Source organism: Delphinapterus leucas, chromosome 4 (genome assembly GCF_059928025.1).
Source record: "Delphinapterus leucas isolate spDelLeu-1000000601 "Yukka" chromosome 4, BTC_Dleu_Yukka2, whole genome shotgun sequence".
NCBI lineage: Eukaryota > Metazoa > Chordata > Mammalia > Artiodactyla > Monodontidae > Delphinapterus > Delphinapterus leucas.
In genome coordinates this window covers 34,320,386-34,344,441 of record NC_143132.1, presented here as the reverse complement: position 1 = coordinate 34,344,441, position 24,056 = coordinate 34,320,386, and the positions used below count along the sequence as shown (strand labels likewise).

At 37.9% G+C, this 24,056-nt stretch overlaps 1 long non-coding RNA gene across 1 annotated transcript in view; it reads left to right on the top strand.

Annotated features, from left to right (window-relative positions):
- LOC149749295 (uncharacterized) overlaps positions 1-22,939 on the top strand; it is a 231,304-nt gene extending 208,365 nt beyond the window's left edge. The window contains exon 3 of the long non-coding RNA XR_016392973.1: positions 18,321-22,939. This is a non-coding gene — a long non-coding RNA (uncharacterized LOC149749295). The remainder of the gene's footprint in view (positions 1-18,320) is intronic.
- The last annotated feature ends 1,117 nt before the right edge of the window (positions 22,940-24,056 follow it).

The window sequence follows — 24,056 nt, the reverse complement described above, 5'->3', positions numbered from 1 at the left end:
CCAAAGCAATGTCTCTCTGAACAGAAAATTGGGGAAGCTTTAAGCTAAGCATACATGCATATTCATGAACAGGCTTGGGCAGTGTATGCATATCCATGAGGGGGCTTGAACAGAGGAGAATTCCACATAGAAATGGGGTAAAGATTGACAGAGTCCAAGCTTTAGTTGACTGAAATTATGAGAGTCAGAAAAGGTCGACATCATCATTCCACAGGTTCCAGTCTGGGGGCAGCATGTAGTTACCAATCTCCAGGGGTCTTAGTTCCTGCAGAACTCAAAGATGTGTATTACATTGTTATGTATATCCCTTGAGGAGGAACTATTGTTTCGTAACTGCTTTTCCTTTGATCCTGCGTTCCTTTGTTCCCTGAAGATCATGAGTTACTGAGACCTGATCAAGGGCAAGCACTGTGGCCAGGCTTAGATCATAAAATGATTTATGCCAAAGATGGCTTCTCCTGTGTCAAGAAATCCATGCCTGTTTCTCTTTCTCCAGGGACCCCCTACCCTATCTGCTTACACCACCAGTCTCTCTTCAGATTCAGTTAATTTGCTAGAATGGCTCACAGAACTCAGGAAAACCCATTTACTCACTAGATTACTGATTTATTATAAAAGATGTCAGTGGTATCAATACCTATCAACCGACAGATGAAGAGATACATAGAGTGAAGTCCTGAACAAAGGGGCTTCTGTCCTTGTGGAGCAAGGGGCTGGTGGCACAGTGGTTCCATACCAGGGAACAAGATACATTCTTGTTCCCCGGTATGGAAGCTCTCTGAAAAGTAATAAAAAGCGGTCCTTTAGGCTCTTTATGGAGGCTTCATAGTCATGATTGACTGAACCATTGGCCATTGGTGATTGATTCAATCTCCAGCCCTTTTCCCCTTCCCAGAATTCAGAGGGTGGGACTGAATGTTCTAACCCTCTAATCACATGGTTCTCCTGGCAACCAGCCCCCATCCTTGGGTGGGACCCAAAAGTCACCTCTTCTGAAGCCTTTATGGGAATTGAGGACAAGAGACCAAATATTATCCCACTGCTCTTATCACTCAGGAAATTCCAAGTGGTTCACTGGGAGCTGTGAACCAGGAAATGTGGACGAGAAATATATATTTGGCCTTCTAAATGACCAAATATATATTTTTCTGTAAAACAAATGTACTTTTATATATTCTTTTTTAATCATTTATCAGCTTTAGATGTTGCAAATATATTCTTCCAATCTGCCCTGTCTATTAAATTGTCCTTAATTTTGATGAGGTCAAATCCATTTGTTTTTAGTTTATGATTTTTTGCTTTTTAGATTTTTAAAATATTTATTTCCATACAGCTAGATCATAAATATCTTCTTCAATTGATAATTTGACTTTACATTTACCTTTCTATAATTGGGCCTTTAATCTGGTCTCTAATTGGGTCTTTTATCTATTGTGTAAAGTAGAAATCCAGATTTAATTTTCTCTATATAGTGAGACAATTTTCCTTATAATATCATGAAAAATATCTGTCCCTTCCCCATGACTTGTCCTTTCCCCCCACCTTGTCGAGATATAATTGACATATAGCATTGTATGAATATAAGATAACATGATGATTTGATATACATATATATGTAAACAAAGAATGTTGCCCACCATTCCAGTTCTACAAGGATCAAATCATTAGCCACTGCCATCACTTACCTACAAGTACATCCTGAAAGGAATTCAGGATGAGCATTCTGGGTGTTGGATATACAGGCCCCTAGATAGTTAAGATGTATATCTAAGGAAGATTTTCAAAGACCCAAGATTCTTGCATCTTCCCATACATAGATAAGCACTAAAATCTTTAACTCATGATATCTGGGTTTTGTTTGTTTGTTTTATTTATTTGTTTGTTTGTGATTAGCAGTAATCCTTTACCAAGATGTATGCTTGACTACTTTGGAGCAGTTCCTCAGTTATCTGAGAGGTTGTCTCCTGGGCTATAATCTGCTGTAAGACACTGAATAAAACACCACTCACAGCTCTAATGTGCATTTTTTAGTTGACATATATTGCAAAATGATTACCAGAATAAGGTTAGTTAACACATTCATCACCTCACATTACTCTGTGTGTGTGTGTGTGTGTGTGTGTGTGTGTGTGTGTATGTGTATGGTGAGAATATTTAAGATCTACTCTCTTAGCAACTTCCAAATATATAATACAATACCGTTAACTATAGTCACCATGCTGTGTATTAGATCCCCAGAAGTTATTTATCTTATAACTGGGAATTTGTGCCCTTAGACCAATCCCCAGCTCCTGGCAACCACCATTCTATGCTCTGTGTCTATGAGTTTGTTTGTGTGTTTGTTTATTCCACATATAAGTGAGATCATACAATATTTGTCTTTCTCTGTCTGACTTATTTCCCTTAGCATAATGGCTTCAAAGTCAGTCCACATTGTTGCAGATGGCAGAATTTCCTTCCTTTTTATGGCCAAATAATATTCCATTTTATCTTCTGATAGACATTTAGGTTCTTTCCATCTCTTGGCTATTGTGAATAATGCTGCAATAAATATGGGAATGCATATGTCTCTTTGAGACAGTGATTTTATTTCCTTCAGATATATACCCAGAAGTGGGATTGCTGGATTATATGTAGTTCTACTTTTAGTTTCATAAGAAACCTCCATACTGCTTTCCATGGTGATTGCACTAATTTACATTCCCACCAACGGTACACAAGGGTTTCCTTTTCTCTAAACCCTCTCCAGCTATTGTTATTTCTTGTTTTTTGATAATAGCCAGACTAACAGGTAAGAGGTGATATTTCATTGTGGTTTTCATTTATATTTCTCTGATGATTAGTGATGTCGAATACTTTTTTTAAAAATTTTATTTATTTATTTATTTACATCTTTATTGGAGTATAATTGCTTTACAATGGTGTGTTAGTTTCTGCTTTATAACAAAGTGAATCAGTTATACATATACATATGTTCCCATATCTCTTCCCTCTTGCGTCTCCCTCCCTCCCTATCCCACCCCTCTAGGTGGTCACAAAGCACTGAGCTGATCTCCCTGTGCTATGCGGCTGCTTCCCACTAGCTATCTATTGTATGTTTGGTAGTGTATATATGTCCATGCCACTCTCTCACTTTGTCACAGCTTACCCTTCCCCCTCACCATATTCTCAAGTCCATTCTCTAGTAGGTCTGTGTCTTTATTCCTGTCTTACCCCTAGGTTGTTCATGACATTTTTTTCCCCCTAAATTCCATATATATGTGTTAGCATATGGTATTTGTCTTTCTCTTTCTGACTTACTTCACTCTGTGTGACAGACTCTAGGTCCATCCACTTCATTACAAATAGCTCAATTTCATTTCTTTTTATGGCTGAGTAATATTCCATTGTATATATGTGCCACATCTTCTTTATCCATTCATCTGATGATGGACACTTAGGTTGTTTCCATCTCCGGGCTATTGTAAATAGAGCTGCAATGAACATTTTGGTACATGACTCTTTTTGAATTATGGTTTTCTCAGGGTATATGCCCAGTAGTGGGACTGCTGGGTCATATGGCAGTTCTATTTGCAGTTTTTTAAGGAACCTCCATACTGTTCTCCATAGTGGCTGTATCAATTCACATTCCCACCAGCACTGCAAGAGTGTTCCCATTTCTCCACACCCTCTCCAGCATTTATTGTTTGTAGATTTTTTGATGATGGCCATTCTTACTGGGGTGAGATGATATCTCATTGTAGTTTTGATTGCATTTCTCTAACGATTGATGATGTTGAGCATTCTTTCATGTGTTTGTTGGCAGTCTGTATATCTTCTTTGGAGAAATGTCTATTTAGGTCTTCTGCCCATTTTTGGATTGGGTTGTTTGTTTTTATGTTATTGAACTGCATTAGCTACTTGTAAATTTTGGAGATTAATCCTTTGTCAGTTGCTTCATTTGCAAATATTTTCTCCCATTCTGAGGGATGTCTTTTGGTCTTGTTTATGGTTTCCTTTGATGTGCAAAAGCTTTGAAGTTTCATTAGGTCCCATTTGTTTATTTTTGTTTTTATTTCCATTTTTCTAGGAGGTGGGTCAAAAAGGATCCTGCTGTGATTTATGTCATAGAGTGTTCTGCCTATGTTTTCTTTAAGAGTTTGATAGTTTCTGGCCTTACATTTAGGTCTTTAATCCATTTTGAGCTTATTATTCTGTATGGTGTTAGGGAGTGATCTAATCTCATACTTCTACATGTACCTGTCCAGTTTCCCCAGCAACACTTAGTGAAGAGGCTGTCCTTTCTCCACTGTACATTCCTGCCTCCTTTATCAAAGATAAGGTGACCATATGTGCCTGGGTTTATGTCTCGGCTTTCTATCCTGTTCCATTGATCTATATTTCTGTTTTTCTGCCAGTACCATACTGTCTTGATTACTGTAGCTTTGTAATATAGTCTGAAGTCAGGGAGCCTGATTTCTCCAGCTCCGTTGTTCGTTCTCAAGATTGCTTTGGCTATTCGGGGTCTTTTGTGTTTCCATACAAATTGTGAAATTTTTTGTTCTAGTTCTGTGAAAAATGCCAGTGGTAGTTTGATAGGGATTGCATTGAATCTGTAGATTGCTTTGGGTAGTAGAGTCATTTTCACAATGTTGATTCTTCCAATCTGAGAACATGGTATATCTCTCCATCTATTTGTATCATCTTTAATTTCTTTCATCAGTGTCTTATAATTTTCTGCATACAAGTCTTTTGTCTCCTTAGGTAGGTTTATTCCTAGATATTTTATTCTTTTTTTTGCAGTGGTAAATGGGAGCGTTTTCTTGATTTCACTTTAGGATTTTTCATCATTAGTGTATAGGAATGCCAGAGATTTCTGTGCATTAATCTTGTATCCTGCTACTTTATCAAATTCATTGATTAGCTCTAGTAGATTTCTGGTAGCATCTTTAGCATTCACTATGTATAGTATCATGTCATCTGCTAACAGTGACAGCTTTACTTCTTCCTTTCCGATTTGGATTCTTTTTATTTCCTTTTCTTCTCTGATTGCTCTGGCTAAAACTTCCAAAACTATGTTAAATAAGAGTGGTGAGAGTGGGCAACCTTGTCTTGTTCCTGATCTTAGTGGAAATGGTTTCAGTTTTTCACCATTGAGGACGATGTTGGCTGTGGGTTTGTCATATATGGCCTTTATTATGTTGAGGAAAGTTCCCTCTATGCCTACTTTCTGGAGGGTTTTTATCATAAATTGGTGTTGAATTTTGTTGAAAGCTTTCTCTGCATCTATTGAGATGACCATATGGTTTTTCTCCTTCAATTTGTTAATATGGTGTATCACATTGATTGATTTGCATATATTGAAGAATCCTTGTATTCCTGGAATAAACCCCACTTGATCATGGTGTATGATCCTTTTAATGTGCTGTTGGATTCTGTTTGCTAGTATTTTGTTGAAGATTTTTGCATCTATGTTCATCAGTGATATTGGCCTGTAGTTATCTTTCTTTGTGACATCCTTGTCTGGTTTTGGTATCACGGTGATGGTGGCCTCGTAGAATGAGTTTGGGAGTGTTCCTCCCTCTGCTATATTTTCGAAGAGTTTGAGAAGGATAGGTGTTAGCTCTTGTCTAAATTTTTTTTTTTTTTTTTGTGGTACACGGGCCTCTCACTGCTGTGGCCTCTCCTGTTGCGGAGCACAGGCTCCGGACACGCAGGCTCAGCGGTCATGGATCACGGGCCTAGCCGCTCCACGGCATGTGGGATCTTCCCAGACCGGGGCACAAACCCATGTCCCCTGAATCGGCAGGCGGACTCTCAACAATTGCACCACCAGGGAAGCCCTTGTCTAAATTTTTGATAGAATTTGCCTGTGAAGCCTTCTGGTCCTGGGCTTTTGTTTGTTGGAAGATTTTAAATCACAACTTCAATTTCAGTGCTTGTGATTGGTCTGTTCATATTTTCTATTTCTTCCTGATTCAACCTTTTCAGGTTGTGCATTTCTAAGAATTTGTCCATTTCTTCCAGGTTGTCCATTTTATTGGCATAGAGTTGCTTGTAGTAATCTCTCATGATCTTTTGTATTTCTGCAGTGTCAGTTGTTAATTCTCCTGTTTCATTTCTAATTCTATTGATTTGAGTCTTCTCCCTTTTTTTCTTGATGAGTCTGGCTAATGGTTTATCAATTTTGTTTATCTTCTGAAAGAACCAGCTTTTAGTTGTATTGATCTTTGCTATCGTTTCCTTCATTTCTTTTTCATTTATTTCTGATCTCGTCTTTATGATTTCTTTCCTTCTGCTAACTTTGACGTTGTTTGTTCTTATTTCTCTAGTCCCTTTAGGTGCAAGGTTAGGTTGTGTATTCGAGATGTTTACTGTTTCTTAAGGTAGGATTGTATTGCTATAAGCTTCCCACTTAGAACTGCTTTTGCTGCATCCCATAGTTTTGGGTCGTCGTGTCTCCATTGTCATTTGTTTCTAGGTATTTTTTTATTTCCTCTTTGATTTCTTCAGTGATCACTGCATTATTAAGTAGTGTAATGTTTAGCCTCCATGTGTTTGTATTTTTTACAGTTCTTTTCCTGTAATTGATATCTAGTCTCACAGTGTTGTGGTCGGAAAAGATACTTGATACAATTTCAATTTTCTTAAATTTACCAAGGCTTGATTTGTGACCCAAGATATGATCTATCCTGGAGAATGTTCCATGAGCACTTGAGAAAAATGTGTATTCTGTTGTTTTTGGATGGAATGTCCTATAAATATCAATTGAGTCCATGTTGTTTAATGTCTCATTTAAAGCTTGTGTTTCCTTATTTATTTTCACTTTGGATGATCTGTCCATTGGTGAAAGTGGGGTGTTAAAGTCCCCTACTATGAATGTGTTACTGTCAATTTCCCCTTTTATGGCTGTTAGTATTTGCCTTATGTATTGAGGTGCTCCTATGTTGGGTGCATAAATATTTACAATTGATATATCTTCTTCTTGGATCGATCCCTTGATCATTATGTAGTGCCCTTCTTTCTCTCTTGTAATAGTCTTTATTTTAATGTCTATTTTGTCTTATATGAGAATTGCTACTCTAGCTTCCTTTTGGTTTCTATTTGCATGGAATATCTTTTTCCATCCCCTTACTTTCAGTCTGTATGTGTCTCTAGGTCTGAAGTGGGTGTGTTGTAGACAGCATATATATGGATCTTGTTTTTTTATCCATTCAGCCAGTCTGTGTCTTTTGGTGGTAGCATTTACTCCATTTACATTTAAGGTAATTATCAATATGTATGTTCCTATTGCCATTTTCTTAATTGTTTGGGGTTTGTTAGTGTAGGTCTTTTCCTTCTCTTCTGTTTCTTGCCTAGAGAAGGTCCTTTAGCATTTGTTGTAAAGGTGGTTTTGTGGTGCTGAACTCTCTCAGCTTCTGCTTGTCTGTAAAGGTTTTAATTTCTCCATCAAATCTGAATGAGATCCTTGCTGGGTAGAGTAATCTTGGTTGCAGGTTTTTCTCCTTCATCACTTTAAATATGTCCTGCCAGTCCCTTCTGACTTGCAGAGTTTCTGCTGAGAGATCAGCTGTTAACCTTATGGGGATTCCCTTGTGTATTTTTTGTTGTGTTTCGCTTGCTGCTTTTAATATGTTTTCTTTGTATTTACTTTTTGACAGTTTGATTAATATGTGTCTTGGCATATTTCTCCTTGGATTTTTCCTGTATGGGCCTCTCTGTGCTTCCTGGACTTGATTAACTATGTCTTTTCCCATATTAGGGAAGTTTTCAAGTATAATCTCTTCAAATATTTTCTCAGTCCCTTTCATTTTCTCTTCTTCTTCTGGAACCCCTATAATTCGAATGTTGGTGTGTTTAATATTGTCCCAGATTTCTCTGAGACTGTCCTCAGTTCTTTTCATTCTTTTTTTTTTATTCTGCTCTGCAGTAGTTATTTCCATTATTTTATCTTTCAGGTCACTTATCCATTCTTCTGCCTCAGTTATTCTGCTATTGATCCCATCTAGAGTATTTTTAATTTCATTTATTGTGTTGTTCATCATTGTTTGTTTCATCTTTAGTTCTTCTAGGTTCTTGTTAAATGTTTCTTGCATTTTGTCTATTCTATTTCCAAGATTTTGGATCATCTTTACTATCATTATTCTGAATTCTTATTCAGGTAGACTGCCTATTTCCTCTTCATTTGTTAGGTCTGGTGGGTTTTTATCTTGCTCCTTCATCTGCTGTGTGTTTTTCTGTCTTCTCATTTTGCTTATCTTACTGTGTCTGGGATCTCCTTTTTGCACGTTGCAGGTCTTTAGTTCCCATTGTTTTTGGTGTCTGTCCCCAGTGGCTAAGGTTGGTTCAGTGGGTTGTGTAGGCTTCCTGGTGGAGGGGACTAGTGCCTGTGTCCTGGTGGATGAGGCTGGATCTTGTCTTTCTGGTGGGCAGGTCCACGTCTGGTGGTGTGTTTTGGGGTGTCTGTGGACTTATGATTTTAGGCAGCCTCTCTGCTAATGGGTGGGGCTGTGTTCCTGTCTTGCTAGTTGTTTGGCATAGGGTGTCCAGCACTGTAGCTTGCTGGTCGTTGAGTGAAGCTGGGTGTTTGTGTTGAGTTGGAGGTCTCTGGGAGATTTTCGCCATTTGATATTATGTGGAGCTGGGAGGTCTCTTGTGGACCAGTGTCCTGAAGTTGGCTCTCCCACCTCAGAGGCACAGCACTGACCCCTGGCTGCATCACCAATAGCCTTTCATCCACACGGCTCAGAATAAAAGTGAGAAAAAGTAGAGAGAAAGAAAGAAATAGGATAAAGGAAAATATAATAAGGTAAGGTAAAATAAAATAAAGTTATTAAAATAAAAAAATAATTATTAACAAAAAAATTTAAAAAAAAATAGGATGGATTGAACCCTAGGACAAATGGTGAAAGGAAAGCTATACAGACAAAATCTCACACAGAAGCATACACATACACACTCACAAAAAGAGGAAAAGGGGAAAAAACAATAAATCTTGCTCTCAAAGTCCACCTCCTCAATTTGGGATGATTCGTTGACTATTCATGTATTCCACAGATGCAGGGTACATCAAGTTGATTGTGGAGCTTTAATCTGCTGCTTCTGAGGCTGCTGGGAGAGATTTCCCTTTCTCTTCTTTGTTCTCACAGCTCCCAGGGGCTCAGCTTTGGATTTGGCCCCGCCTCTGCATGTAGTTCGCCGGAGGGCATCTGTTCTTCGGTCAGACAGGACGGGGTTAAAGGAGGCGCTGATTCAGGGGCTCTGGCTCACTCAGGCCGTGGGGAGGGAGGGGTGCGGAGTGCGGGGTGAGCCTGTGGCGGCAGAGGCTGGCGTGACGTTGCACCAGCCTGAGGCGCGCTCTGCGTTCTCCCAGGGAAGTTGTTCCTGGATCACAGGACCCTGGCAGTGGCGGGCTGCACAGGCTCCTCGGAAGGGAGATGTGGAGAGTGACCTGTGCTCGCACACAGGCTTCTTGGGAGCGGCAGCAGCAGCCTTAGTGTCTCATGCCCGTCTCTGGGGTCCGCACTGTTAGCCGCAGCTCGCGCCTGTCTCCGGAGCTCCTTTAAGCAGCGCTCTTAATCCCCTCTCCTCTCGCACTAGGAAACAAAGAGGGAAGAAAAAGTCTCTTGCTTCTTCGGCAGGTGCAGACTTTTTCCCGGACTCCCTCCCGGCTAGCTGTGGTGCACTAACTCCTTCAGGCTGTGTTTACGCCCCCAGTCCTCTCCCTGCGATCCACCGAAGCCCGAGCCTCAGCTCCCAGCCCTGCCCGCCCTGGTGGTTGAGCAGACAAACCTCTCGGGCTGGTGAGTGCTGGTCGGCACCAATCCTCTGTGTGGGAATCTCTCTGCTTTGCCCCCCTCACCCCTGTGGCTGCGTTCTCCTCTGCAGCTCCGAAGGTCCCCCACCTCTGCCACCCACAGTCTCCGCCAGAGAAGGGGCTTCTAGTGTGTGGAAACCTTTCCTCCTTCACGGCTCCCTCCCACTGGTGCAGGTACCGTCCCTATTCTTTTGTCTCCGTTTATTCTTTTTTCTTTTGCCCTACCCAGGTACATGGGGACTTTCTTGCCTTTTGGGAGGTCTTAGGTCTTCTGCCAGCGTTCAGTAGGTGTTCTGTAGGAGTTGTTCCACGTGTAGATGTATTTCTGATGTATCTGTGGGGAGGAAGGTGATCTCCACATCTTACTCTTCCGCCATCTTCCCCCTCTCTCCCCGAACTTGCCTTTAAAAATAGCCTTTCATTTATTTATTTGATCTATTTCTTTCCATCAAGAGCCACCCTCAGAGTTGGCAGCGTGAACACAGACGTAAGGGCAGAAGCTAGTACGATTTTCGGTTGAATTTAGAAGACAGTCCTGGAGCCTCACTTTTCCCTTCTGGCTCAGGGGGTGGCTGGCGGCCGCGGCAGGGTTTGGGCGGGAGAACCCGGGCCGAGAATCCCATGGCTGCCTCTGCGTGGGGCAGACGGGCTGCCCTTTTTATGTTCTTGCTGGCCATTTGCATGTCTTCTTTAGGAAATATCTATTCAGACCCCCTGCCCATTTTCTAATCAGGTTATTTGGTTTTTGCTATTAAGTTGTATGAGTTCCTTATATATTTTGGATATTAACCACTTAAGTGATAGATGGTGTGCAAATATTTTTCTCTATTTTGTCAGTTGCTTCTTCATTCTGTTGTTTCTTTTGTTGTGCAGAAGCTTTTAAATTTGATATAGTCCCATTGGTTGATTTTTACTTTTGTTGCTTGTGCTTTTGTTATTATGTGCAAATAATCATTGCCATGACTAATGTCAAGTAGCTTTTTCCCTATATTTTCCTCTGGGAGTTTTACAGTTTCAGGTTTTATAGTTAAGTCTTTAATCTGTTTCAAGATATTTTTATAAATGGTGTAAGATAGGGGTCCAATTTCATTATTTTGCATTTGGATATCCAGTTTTGCCAACATCATTTATTAAAGACTCCCTTTTCCTCATTGGGTTTTCTTGGCTCTTTTATCAAATATTAGTTGATCGCATATGTGTGGGTTTATTTCTGGGTTTTTTATTCTATTCTGTTGGTCTATGTGTCTGTTTTTAATGCCAGTATCATACTGTTTTGATTACTATAGCTTTATAATATAGCTTGAAATCTGAATGTGTGCTATCTCCAGCTTTGTTCCTCTTTCTCAGGATTGCTTTGACTATTTGGGGTCTGTTGCAGTTCCATACAAATTTTAGTATTTTTTTTCCTATTTCTGTGAAAAATTTCAATGATTTTTTTTTTTTTTTCTGTACGCGGGCTCCGGTTGTGCAGGCTCAGTGGCCATGGCTCATGGGCCCAGCCGCTCCATGGCATGTGGGATCTTCCCGGACCAGAACACGAACCCATGTCCCCTGCATCGGCAGGCAGACTTTCAACCACTGCGACACCAGGGAAGCCCCTCAATGAAGTTTTAATAGGGGTTTCATTGAATCTATAAATGGCTTTGGGTAGTATGGACATTTTAACAATATTAATTCTTTTGATTGTGGTGGCATCTTATTGTGTATCAGAAACCCATATATACATCCTCTATTTATTTATTTACCTATTCCTCACTGGTACTATATCATGCTTGACCTAAGCTTCTTTCTTGTGTATTCTGACTGGTTGGATAAGTCACATATCTTTGTTCTTTATCAAAATTTACTAATGTACAATATATGTGAACATTTATATTCAATATGAATATTAGAATTAGTTTATTGAGTTTTAAAGACATATTTCAACTTGAATTAGAGTATTATTGAACTTGTAGGTTTGGAGAGAAAGTTAAATGCTTCTGTATATGCATAGAATTTATTTTCACATATTTAAATCCCCTTTTGTGTCTTTTAAGAGAACATATATTTTTTCTCCAGAAAGTTTGTATGTATTTTTTGACTGAACTGATTCCTAAATATGTAATAATTTTGTTAATAATGAGACTGATGCCTTATTTTCTATTATATTTTCTAGTTGGCTATTGCTCATAAGAAAAATTTATTTTTAAGTAGATTGATTTTAAGTAGATTATGTATCCAGATAGCTTGCTGAACTCTCCTAATAGTTCTAATACTTTTTTGTTTCTGTTGGATTTTTTTTTTTTTTATGCTTAGTGCATCATCTTGTGCTAGATTCATTGGCCTGAAGAGATATGCTGGATTTTTGTCTTTTGCCCTTTCAGACCAACTTCTCATGATTCTTCACCTTCCTGTGTGCCCTGAGAGGTTGAATCCACTAGCTGGTTTTTTGCCCTCTGGCTTCTGATTGGATTCAGTTAATTAGAGTTGCTGGCAGGAGATCAGAGGGTAACAGTCAAGTGATTTTAAGGTATTGATTCCCCTGGTTCCCTCTCAACCTTGCCAGTAATCTAGTAGTGGTTGAATTTCTCTACTGATGATCACAACTCCTGTTAACAGTTCTCTTTCCTATAGTTATAATTCTTTCTCTGGCTCTGTTAAACATTTATTTTTCTGTTCAGGCTTCGGGGTGGTTAACAGCTTCCATTTTTGCCAGACCCGAGGTACTGTCCCACCATTTGTTAGTTTCCATTAGCCCTGTTCACAAAATCGGAGGGAAAGAATCAGCACTGGGTAATGTGTCAACTTCAGAGGGAACTAGTACCAATTCTATACATGCCAGATAAACTTTACCTCTTCTTTTTGACCCTAATCCAATGCTTGAGGATCTCTAGGCATCCTAGTGTGAGGTGGGTGGGAAGTAGAAAAACAAGGTATGGTGAAAAGACAGCCTTAACACTCTACCCAGTCCTGACTTCTGTGTTGAAAGCACTAAAGGGATGAATAGGAGAGAAGCTTTAAATTGGCTGAAAATTAATAAATGATAAATTATAATAAATTAACTATAATTTTAATTAATTATAAAAATTTAAAATTGATAAAAATTAAATTTTATCATTTAATTTATACTGTTGTTATGAATGAAAGTGACAAGAAATTTTTAAAAAAATCTTAATGTATCCAGGAAAAGTGACTCTTCTCTGAAATTTCATAGGTAGGCAGAGAAGAACAAAGAATGAATATGCAGATTGTAATTAAAAGGACAGCTGAAAGAATACATTTTTGTTTGTTTTCCTTGCATACCATTAAGTTAAACTCATCTGGGCTCAAACAGTGCTTCCGCAACAAAAGACAAAAGGGACACATACAGAAGGGTAAGAGAGGCAGAGACACCCCTCACCTAGCACCCCACCTCAATTGGGAGAAACCCCCAAAATACAGAACTCTCCCTCAAAAAGTGAAGGGATTGTACCCCACATCAGGCGCCCTGACCCTGGGGGCTGGCATTGGAGACAAGCTCCCCAAGCCTCTGGTTTTGAAAATCAACAGGGATTAAAATCAGGAGAATCATAGAACTGTAGGGAATAGAAAACTTGCTCTTAAAGGGCTCATGAGCAAACCTACTTGCTCATGAGTAGGTCCAGTGCAAAAGCAACAAATTGAAAAACACGTAGACCATAAGTGAAGGACACCTACTTACTAATTTTAAAGCAGTTTCCAGAGAGGCAAAAATCTGTAGGGACTGTCTCTGGGGACAGGAGAGCTGGTGGGACACCATGTTTGCAATCTCATCCTAACTTGCTGGTGATGGGGCTGACAGGTACCGTTTTTGGTGCCCTCTCTCTAGCCTGATAGCACTGGAGGGTGGAGTAACAGGGCTGGGCAAGTGCTCTGCCTTCTTGTCTACCCTGCGTAGCACCCAAGCTGCAACCAGGCCAGGATAGCTCCCCAAGCTCCATCCACCTAGTGTAGCAGCTGAGTCACAACTAGGCCAGGCAAGCACCCCGAGCCTCACCCACCTTGCACAGAGACTGAACTATAGCTGGGATGGGTGAGCACCATGAGCCCTATCTCCCACCCCCAACCCCCCACACACATACACAGAAGCCATTGAGAGCACGTGAAGCCCACATGAAGGATGCTCATAGAGTGCCTGGCTCTGGTGGCCAAGGGAGGTTGCACTACTGGGCCACAAGGAACAGTTTCTACACTAGACCACTCCTTCAAGGCATTTTGCCTGACACATATGGATAAACACACACTGACAGGTAAAATGAGGAGACAGAGGAATATGTTTCAACACAAAATACAAGGCAAATCAGAAGAAGACCATAATGAAACAAAAGATAAGCGACCTACCGGATAAAGAGTTCAAAAGTTATGGTCATAAAAATGCTCACTGCTCTTGAGAGAGGAATGGATGAGCACAGTGAGAACTTCAAGAAAGAGAAAATATAAGAAGGTACCAAACAGAAGTTATAACTGAACTGAAAAATGCACAATAGGGGGTTTCACAGCAGAATGGATGAAATAGAAGCACGAATCAGCAAGTTGAAAGACAAATCAATTAGAAAACACGCAGACGAAGCAGCAAAATGAAAAAAAAAAAACAATTAAAAGAAGTGAGAAAAACATAAGAGACCTCTGGGACAACATCAGGTAGAATAACATTTGCATTATAGGGGTCCCAGAAAGACAAGAGAGAGAGAAAGGGGCAGAAAAATTATTTTAAGAAATAATGGCTTAAACCTTCTGTAATCTGAAGAAGGATCAAACATCCAGATCCAGGAAGCCCATCGAGTTCCAAATAAGATGAACCCAAAGAGAAACACAGCAAGACACATTAAAATTAAGTTGGTAAAAGTTAAGGATAAAAAGAGAAACTTAAAAGCAGCAATAGCAAAAACAACTTAATTATGTACAAGGGAAGCCCCATAGGGTCATCAGCAAAGTTTTTAGCAGAAACTTCACAGGCCAGAAGGGAGCGGCATAACATATTCAAAGTGCTAAAAGGAAAAAACTGCCAACCAAGATTCTCTACCTGGAAAAGTTAGCATTCAGAATTGAAGAAGAGATTAAAATTTTTCCAGATAAGCAAAAGGTAAAGGAGTTCATCAGCACTAAACTGGCCTTACAAGAAATGTTAAGGGAAATTCTCTAAGCTAAAAAGAAAAAGCACTGATTGATAATAAGAAAACATGTGAAAGTAATAATCTCACTGGAAAACATAAATAAATAATACAGGTAGTGGATCAATAACATAAAGTTAAGTATAAAGGGTAAAAGAGAAGGTAGTAAAATTAATCAAAAAAACAATAATTAGTTAAGGGATACATGGTGTGGGGAGGGAGAAAAATATAAAGCTTTGGAAAATGTTCAAAATTAAGTTACTATCAACTTACAAGAGACAGTTATGTACACAGGAGGGTATATGCAAACCTCATGGTAACCACAAAGAAAGTATGGAAAATAATAAAAGAATCTAAACATAACACTTAAAAACAGTCAAATCACAAAAAAAGAGACAGAAGAAGAGAGGAACAGAGAGGAACAACAAAAACAGCCAGGAAATAATTTAAATAATGGCAATAAGTACATAAGTACATATTTGTGTTTTTTCTTGGTTAATCTAGCTAAAGTTTTGTCAATTTTGTTAATATTTTCAAACAACAAACAGTTTTGTTGATCTTTTCTATTGTTATTTTAGTTTCTGTTTTATTCATTTCTGCCCTAATCTTATTATTTCCTTCATTTTGTTAACTTCGGGCTTAGTTTGTTCTTCCTTTACTCATTGCTTTACATGCCAAATCAGGTTGTTTATTTGTGATCTTTCTTTTTTCTAAAAGAAATAAGCTTTTTATATTTCTAAAAGAAATATAGCTTCGCTATAAGCTTTTGAGTCCAGCCACATGGCTGCTGCAGGGTCTGCAGTGTAGTCCATGGTTATCTGGCCTGTTATTGGGGGCTAAGGTGGACGTGGATTTTGTTTGGTCCTTTAGTGAATAAAGCTACCTTCAGGATCTTGGTCAGTAGGGCTGGTACTGAGATAAAGGTTAGCTTCAGGATCTCAGATGATGGCCTGTTACCTGGTATGTGGATGGGTGTGACTCCCTCTGAGTCCCTGGAAAGGCTTTGACAGGTCACTGTTCAATCCCTTGGGTGGGTAAGATTGGTCCTGGATCATAGCTGAGAGGTGCTGGTACCAAGTCTCTGCTTCAGGGTTCACAGCTGAGACCAAAATCAGTGGATCTGCAACCTTGGGGCCTGGGGAAGGAATGACTCTTGACAGGTCCTTCAGCCAATGGAGCTGGTGGCAGGACCAAGGCCAAATGGGTTTGTAGCCAACAGTAGGACAGAGCTGTTTCTGGGCCTGTTGGGGGATATAATCAGTGAGTCTGTCATATTGGCATAGACCTGCCTCCTCAATACCACCCTACTTGGTCATGGGCTCCACCTGGGTTTCACAATATCCTAGCTGTATCCCAAAGCACCACAAAAGCACTTTTGTCTGTGGATTGCTGCCAAATTGCTTTTGCTGAAGGGGCTATGATCATGGGACCTCCTGTTGTTCCATCTTATTGACGTCCTGTCATATTTTCTTGTATTATCTTTGTTAAGTTGTGATATCAAGGTAATTCTGCCCTCATGAAACAGGTTATGAAGGGTTTATTTTTTTTCTTAAATGTTGGATAAAATTTAGGATTAAAGTCATCTGGATTTGCAGCCTTCTTTTTGGGGAGGCTTTTCATTGTAATGATATATTTAACTTCTTAAAAAGACAAAAGATATTAAGATCTTGTCTCAGATTTTTTTTTTTTTGAATGCTTTGATAAAGTTTCAGCAATTAAAACAAACCTTCTGGCTCAACTTTTGTGGATGGAATGTTTCTCAGTTTTGATGTCCACAGAAATGCAAGTGCTCTGCACAGATTATGTCACATAACAGCAAAAGACAGCCATTCTTTTTCATTTAGACTTTATATCTGCAAAAACTTAACAAGGCAACACTGTGATGAGAAGGGGACATGGTTCCTGAAACCTGTCCATTTTCCAAGCATGGTCCACTGTGCGTGAGTCCTTCTGTCTCTGAAAAAGGACTGCAACCAGAACTCTGCTGCCATTTCTGATTTATTGTTCCTCCCACGGGCTCCTTATTGAGGTCAAGTTTTTTTCAAATTTTATTTTCATAAGAATTTGTCCATTTTATTTAAGTTATTAAATCTATTGATCTAAAGTTGTTTATAATATTCCATCATTATCCTATTATGGTCTATAAGATCTGTAATAATGTGCCCATGATGTTGATAGTTTCTGACATTTATTTATTGATAGCTTCTGTTTTCTCCTGTTACTTCACCAGTCTTCCTAGGATCTTAGTAGTTTTTAAACCTTTTAAAAATCAACTTTTTTGTTTTTCGGTTTTCTCCATTGTTTGACTGTTATTTCGTTGTTTTCTAGTTTTACTTCCATAATTTTATACTTTTATTTACTTTGATTTTAACTTCATCTTTTTCTCTCCCTTAAGCATGACAACTTGATAACTAATCATCTAAAAATATGTTTCTTTCCTAGCACTGTCTGCATGTTTAAGTATCCTTCTGAAGTGCCAATCAAAAATATTTGATGATTCAGAATTTATATTTTGGTGCTAGAATTTATTTATTTTTTCTCCTTAGAAGTCCCATTTGTCTTTTTCAATCCCTTCACTCATTGTATTATGTATTTTCTTAAACATATGTATGACTGTATTAAAGTTTTCCTATGACCAGTAAGTAGTTCACTTATAGCTCCAGTTCTATCAGAGTTTTTGAAATTATGCATACAATTTCCTGCTTTTTTGCATACTTCATATCTTTTTTCAATTGTATTCTGGACATTGTGATTAAAAACAAACTAAACAAAACAAACAATGACTCCAGAAGGAAAACATTATCGCAATACCTTCAAACCTAAAAGTGTAAGCCATTTCTTCTATGTGGCATTAGGGTAAGAGACTGTTTTTCAGATTCTTCCAATAATTAATTTCAGCTGGGGTTGGGCCACACCTTTAATTAGATTGAGTTTGTCAAGACAGTACCCAATTTCTTACATTGCCACCAGTGTGGCTCTGATTGTTCTGATGTCAGAATTAGTTTTAGATACTTTTGGTTTACCACTAAACGTAATCAGTACCCTGGAATCCAAGCACCACCTGATACATGGGGTTTTATGAATTTTCTCTGTTTCCCAGACCTTCCTCAAGCGCCTCTCTCTCAGCAAATATCTGGAAGTGTGAATGGAAAAAAATATGGACCTTAATAATGATTAATTTTGCATTTGGGGCTTTTAAAGTTCATCTGATTCCTCCTAGTCTGTGTTGGTGCCCAAACTAGGTGCTTATCTATGTTATGAAAGCTACCACATCATTCTCTGTTCATTGAGGAATTTCTCATTCTTCCCTGCTTTCAGTTCTTCAAGAGTGTCTTGAATGTACAACTCTTTGATATTCCATATTAACGTACAAATTTTTAATCCACTGATTTTTTTTCCCCTTGTTGTTTCCACAGGAGCAAAGACCTACTGCCCCCTTCTTCAGACAGCAATGGAATTCACATTACCCTGAAGAATTTTATGCAGGTGAGCAACATGTTTAGTTTTATAAAAATCTCTCTTGATAGGTGGAAAATGAATGAAAGGAAGGAAGGGAGCTGGCAGAAAGAAAAGTTAGAAAAGATGGCAATAGCTGTGGAGAGAAATTATTCTAGCTTAGACATGGGTAGCATCAAATGCAGAGTACTGGATGAATGTGAGAGAATTCTTTAATGGTAGCATAGAAAGAACCTGGTTTTGATGAGATGTTAGGGTGAGAGAATAGCAGAATCATGATTGACATTTGGATATTTTGGGCAGTACATTGATCTCTAGAATGTAAATTCCAAGAAGGCAGGAATTTTCATCTGTTTTGTTCACTGTTGTATCACAAATTCCTAGAATAATACCTGGCAAATAGTATGTGATCCATAAATATGGATGAATAACACTGAATGAAGAACAGACTGGAGCTATAGGGGACATGTTGGGTTCATTTATCTTGACTTTAGAAATTTAGTGGAAATATATGGTAGGTATGTCAATCTATATTCTAGAAGAAAAGTCCCAGCTGAAGACGTTTGTGTTGTGTAATTATTACTCAAGACTTTTTAGATCAGTAACATTGGCTACAATTAAATATTAAAAGGTAATAAAAATATTGCATTTACATGTTTTATCACAGCCAGCTAAACAAAGTCTAGTATATTAATGAAATTTTGGTGTAAGTGTCTATTCTTAACAGTATGTCATTTTGTTATTCATAAGATCTACGTGGTTTATTCCCAGAATTGTTACCATGTTATAATACTTTCAAATATCTAAAGAAAGATCAGTATTATTGTATATTCCTATGTTATCAGTTCCTGTAGTTTCAGGTAAATGCCTTGAAATGTACATTTTGAAGTTTTGATGAACCATACATATTCATGAAATCAAATATCTAAAATTGGAGAAGTTGTAGTATTAACTCTTATTTTGTGCAGGGACATGTTTTATCAGTATATCAGGTTTGATTAGAAAGTCTAAAAATTGTCTGATGGCTTTAGTGAACCCTGGGATATAAATCTACATTTCCTTTGTAATAAAAAAATAATACTGAAGCTGGATTTTAACATGATAATTTGCAGTTTACCAAGAATTCTATTTTCACTTATCATTCTTTAAAAGTAGCAGGTGATATTACACTATTTTCTATTCAATGTTCTAGATTTAAAACTATAAAGGCAGAAATGTATTAAAAATAACAAAAATTTTTCTAGTGGCCTTAATATCAACTGAAAAGGGGTGTGTTTATGTATGTGTGTATGTGTGTGTGTGTGTTTGTGTATGTATACGATTACACCTCATACTTATTCCTGCTTAAATAAAGATTCAAAAGTTTCTAGAGTTAATAATGAGTGAAATAAATAGATTCTTTCACCCTTTTGTCTTTGGGGAAAAATATTGTACCAAATTATTTTTCATGTATATTATTTGTGCTACATGTTGGTTATAATACTTTATTTATTTACCATTTAAATCTTGACTTAATTATTTTGCTTGCACACATAGGCATTTTCCAAAGTAGTGTTTCAAATATTTAACTGTAGATGAGTGTATGTGTAGAGAGATATTATTTTAAAATATCTACATTTTATTGATCATTTAAATATGAACTTGAACATTGCACTTATTTTTGAACAAACAGAAAAACAAATTATAGAATAATATCTTTTGTGTTTTTATTGGCTCTCATATAAGTTTATGTTAATATAAAATAAACACTGCAAAGTTATTTTAGCTATTGATATTATCCTCCAATAGATATCCTTTGCTGCCATTTCCTTTTTTTTTTTTTTTTTTTTTTTTTTTCGGTACGCGGGCCTCTCACCGTTGTGGCCTCTCCCGTTGCGGAGCACAGGCTCCGGACGCGCAGGCTCAGTGGCCCTGGCTCATGGGCCTAGCCGCTCTGCAGCATGTGGGATCTTCCCGGACTGGGGCACGAACCCGTGCCCCCTGCATCGGCAGGCGGACTCTCAACCACTGTGCCACTAGGGAAGCCCTGCTGCTATTTCTTAAGTTCTCCTTCTTTTATTTCCAATGCCAAATAAATTGAATTTATTTTATTAAATGGAAAAAATGTTTTACTTTATATCTCTAGTAATGAGCATAAATAGAGCCTTTTCACAGTCTACACTTGCGTTCTCAGATAGATGCATAAAACTTCAGTATGCCAAGTATTCTTCTAAATGTCTTTATTGTACATGACAAATATTTCACATTATTTAATTGAAAGGCTTACAGAAATAGAGTATATTTCTATCATTGATCAATAAAGTTCCTTCAAACCCACAGTGTCTTTATTTGTGCACAATATACTCACTGATATATTTTGTGGGTTTTTTTGACTCATTTAGAAGGGTTAAAAGCAGCAAGAACTTATGTTTCTTCCCATTACATGCAAAAATCAATTCTGACAGTGATAAACTGACTACCTTATGGATTCTAAATACCACTTTTAGATTCTGATCTCCCATATAGCTATCTATTCCCCTAACCAAATGAATAATCTGAGGTTTATTTCATTTTTTCCCCTCACTAACATTAATTATATTATTTTAAAGATGGAATTTTGATAGGATTAGGAGCAAATAATGAGTATGTGGTACCTCACTTTTATATCAGAGAAAACCAAGTATAATAATTACCTTTTATTTTTATTACGTGGGAAGTATAGTATGTCTTTAGGTATGTTTGGCTTTACTATTATTTGACCAAAGAATTTCCGTAAGGAAAATGCTTACCTACAACTTTAAAACATTCTAACTTGAGAGGAGATGAACAAGATAAATGAATCAAATATATGGCATTTTAGAATGTGATTAATGTAACAATGAAATACAAAACAGGAAAGTGGCAGTGGCAATGTATGTATGTTTGTAGGGTGTAGGTTGTATCTTTCAGTAGTGCATAAGTTTCCCATGGCTGCTGTAATCAATTATCACAGATTACTGGCAAGTCCATGCTCCCTCCAGAGGCTTTAGGGGAGAGTCTATTCCTTGCCTCTTCAGGCTCTGGTGGCTGTTGGCATTCCTTGTAGCTGATCACTCCAATCTTGCACCTTTTTTTTCACATCTCCTCCTCTTTGTATCTTCTCTTCTGTCTGTCTTAAATCTTCCTTAACCTTTCTCTTATATGGACACTTGTTGTTGGATTTAGGGCTATCTGGATTATAAAAGATTAACCTCATCTCAAAATTCTTGACTCAATCACATCTGCAAAGACCCTTCTTTCAAATAAGGTAAAGTAACAGATTTCAGGGATTTGATTTAGATATTTTTGGGTGGCAATTTTTCAGACTACCATAATGATAAAACCCAAATAGATTAGGTTGATTCTGAAATGGAGCAAGGTGATGGTTGCAATGTGAAACACCAAAGAATTAATCTTGAGATATTTTATTTTGTAGGACTCTGCAGAAATAAAAGTTTAAGGTTTTTCTGTTTAATTAAGTGGGTGATTAGACATGATTATGGAAAATGTGTATGTCAATGCATATACTGGGAATCAGGCTCTCTGGACACCATTATTAATTATTACACTTCCCTAGGGGAACAGCTAACCAGGAATCATTAGCCATGCAGAATAGCAGACAGCTTTAGGCCCCGTACTTCATAGCAACATTATATAAACATGAGGGGCCAGGCTAAATCTACTAGAAAGTCTTCAAATAAAATGAACGTAAAACCCATTTTGAGATGTTCTGCTATGACAAGGGTTCTTTAATGTTACAACTGAGGGTGAAGCACGATCTAGAGAAGCAGAACATACACTCCAGGGAGGAGACAGACTATGAATAATTATATATAATTAAATTACAGTATGGTTAGTGTTACATCTAAAATAACCATACAATTGGGTGAGCATACAAAAGGGATTTTCAAACAAAGGAAACACAAAACAAAAGTTGAGGAACAATGAAGAGCACAGTATTTAGTGGTGGTGAGGATTGTGGTGTCGAATAGAGTGACTGTAGTGAAGATGACTGAAGAGGGAAAGGTGGCAGATGCTAAGGATTTTGGATCTCCTTCCAGAGGTTTACTGACCATGTCAGGGCTTTGACCCTGCAGGGAAGTCTCCTCAAATAAGCGTAAGTGATGAAATTATTTTTGATATGCAAACGCAGCTTCAAAAGAAGTACCATAGTTGTACTTTCATCCTCTCCAAGCAGATAGAAATGGTAGTGAGCTCCCTGATGCTGATCAAAATCCTTGGTCCTGACCGTCTTTCATTTAAATTCCTGACAGCTCATGTTGGTGAATCAGACCCCAGAACTGTGCAGCTCCTGATAATGTCTGGCCCAAATTTTTGACAGTGTCAGAACAGTAGATAGATCAATTAGACATACACGCTCTAATAGAGCTTTTAAATATCACCTCCATAACAATATCTATCAATTTGTGATGGAAAAAAAAAAGTACTCATGTGTAGATTCTTTAGGTCTCACCCTCTTTTACCTGAACCCAAACTTCTACAAGTGTGGATTTCTCAAAAATTCTTTTTTTCTTCCTCCTTCCCTCCCTCCCTCTCTCCCTCCCTTCCTGGCTTCCTTCCTTCCTTCCTTCCTTTCCTCCCTTCTATCTCTCTCTTTCTTTCTCCTTTCTTTTTCTCTGATCAGAGAAGCAGTAACAGTTGGAAGATAATAAATCTAAATTTATACAGTAAAGCACATGGGTGATCCTAAGGCAGCTTTATTTAGAGTAGAGGAAAAGGAAGTGGAGGAGAAGCCAGAGAGAAGCAAGTTTTTGACAGTGATACCTGTAATTTTAGGAAAGAGGAATTTTCTTCTGCTATATACAATTCATTTCCATGTCAATCTCCCAAACAAACACATCATCCCCCAATCACACAAACACATTGCAGCAACAAGAAATTTGAATAAAGATCTACATTGCTTTTTGTTGATTTTGTAGTCAGACGTATCCTTTTCAATATGCTAACATATTAAATTTGTTCTTTATGTCCCTTCCTTCATTTCTTCCTTCTTTCCTTCCTTATTTTTTCAATTTTCTCTCTTCTAGTTATCATACATATTTATGAACATTTATTGTGTCCTCTCTTGGGGAATATTCCATACTATGGGATGTTGTTTCTCCTATATATTGATTTTACAATTTCTTTCCTTTACAAAATGATGTCAACAGTGAATGGAAGTTTTTACTTTTTACCAACAAAATAATATATTAAAAATGGTATGTTTGTTCCTCAGTTAATTTGTGTGTTCATATATAACATAATATTATAAGTTGGTCCATGAGATCCAAGTATTGGTCCAGATAATTAAAAGAATCCATGAAAAATTTTAGAAGTACTAAGGTTTGATCAGATTTATCTTTCACATAGAGAACTTTGACTGCAATGTGGACAATGGATAAGAGGAAGCAGAAGACGTGATGGGGGAAAATACCATGGATCAGCCAATAAATTAAGAGTTTATGATTGTAGCTCAGGAGAGTGATGAGACAGGTCTGAACTATAAGGGAATAAAAGTGGAGAGGAAAATCTATATTTAAGGATGAGTTAGTTGTTGATGTTTTTTGCAAAATAAACAATGCTTTACTGACATGAATGATAGGAAGAGGGAAGAGGTTAGGAAGATCTACCTTCAAGCTTACGTGCATGAGTGGATAGAATCACCACAATCTAAAATAGGAAGTAGAGTAGGAATCATA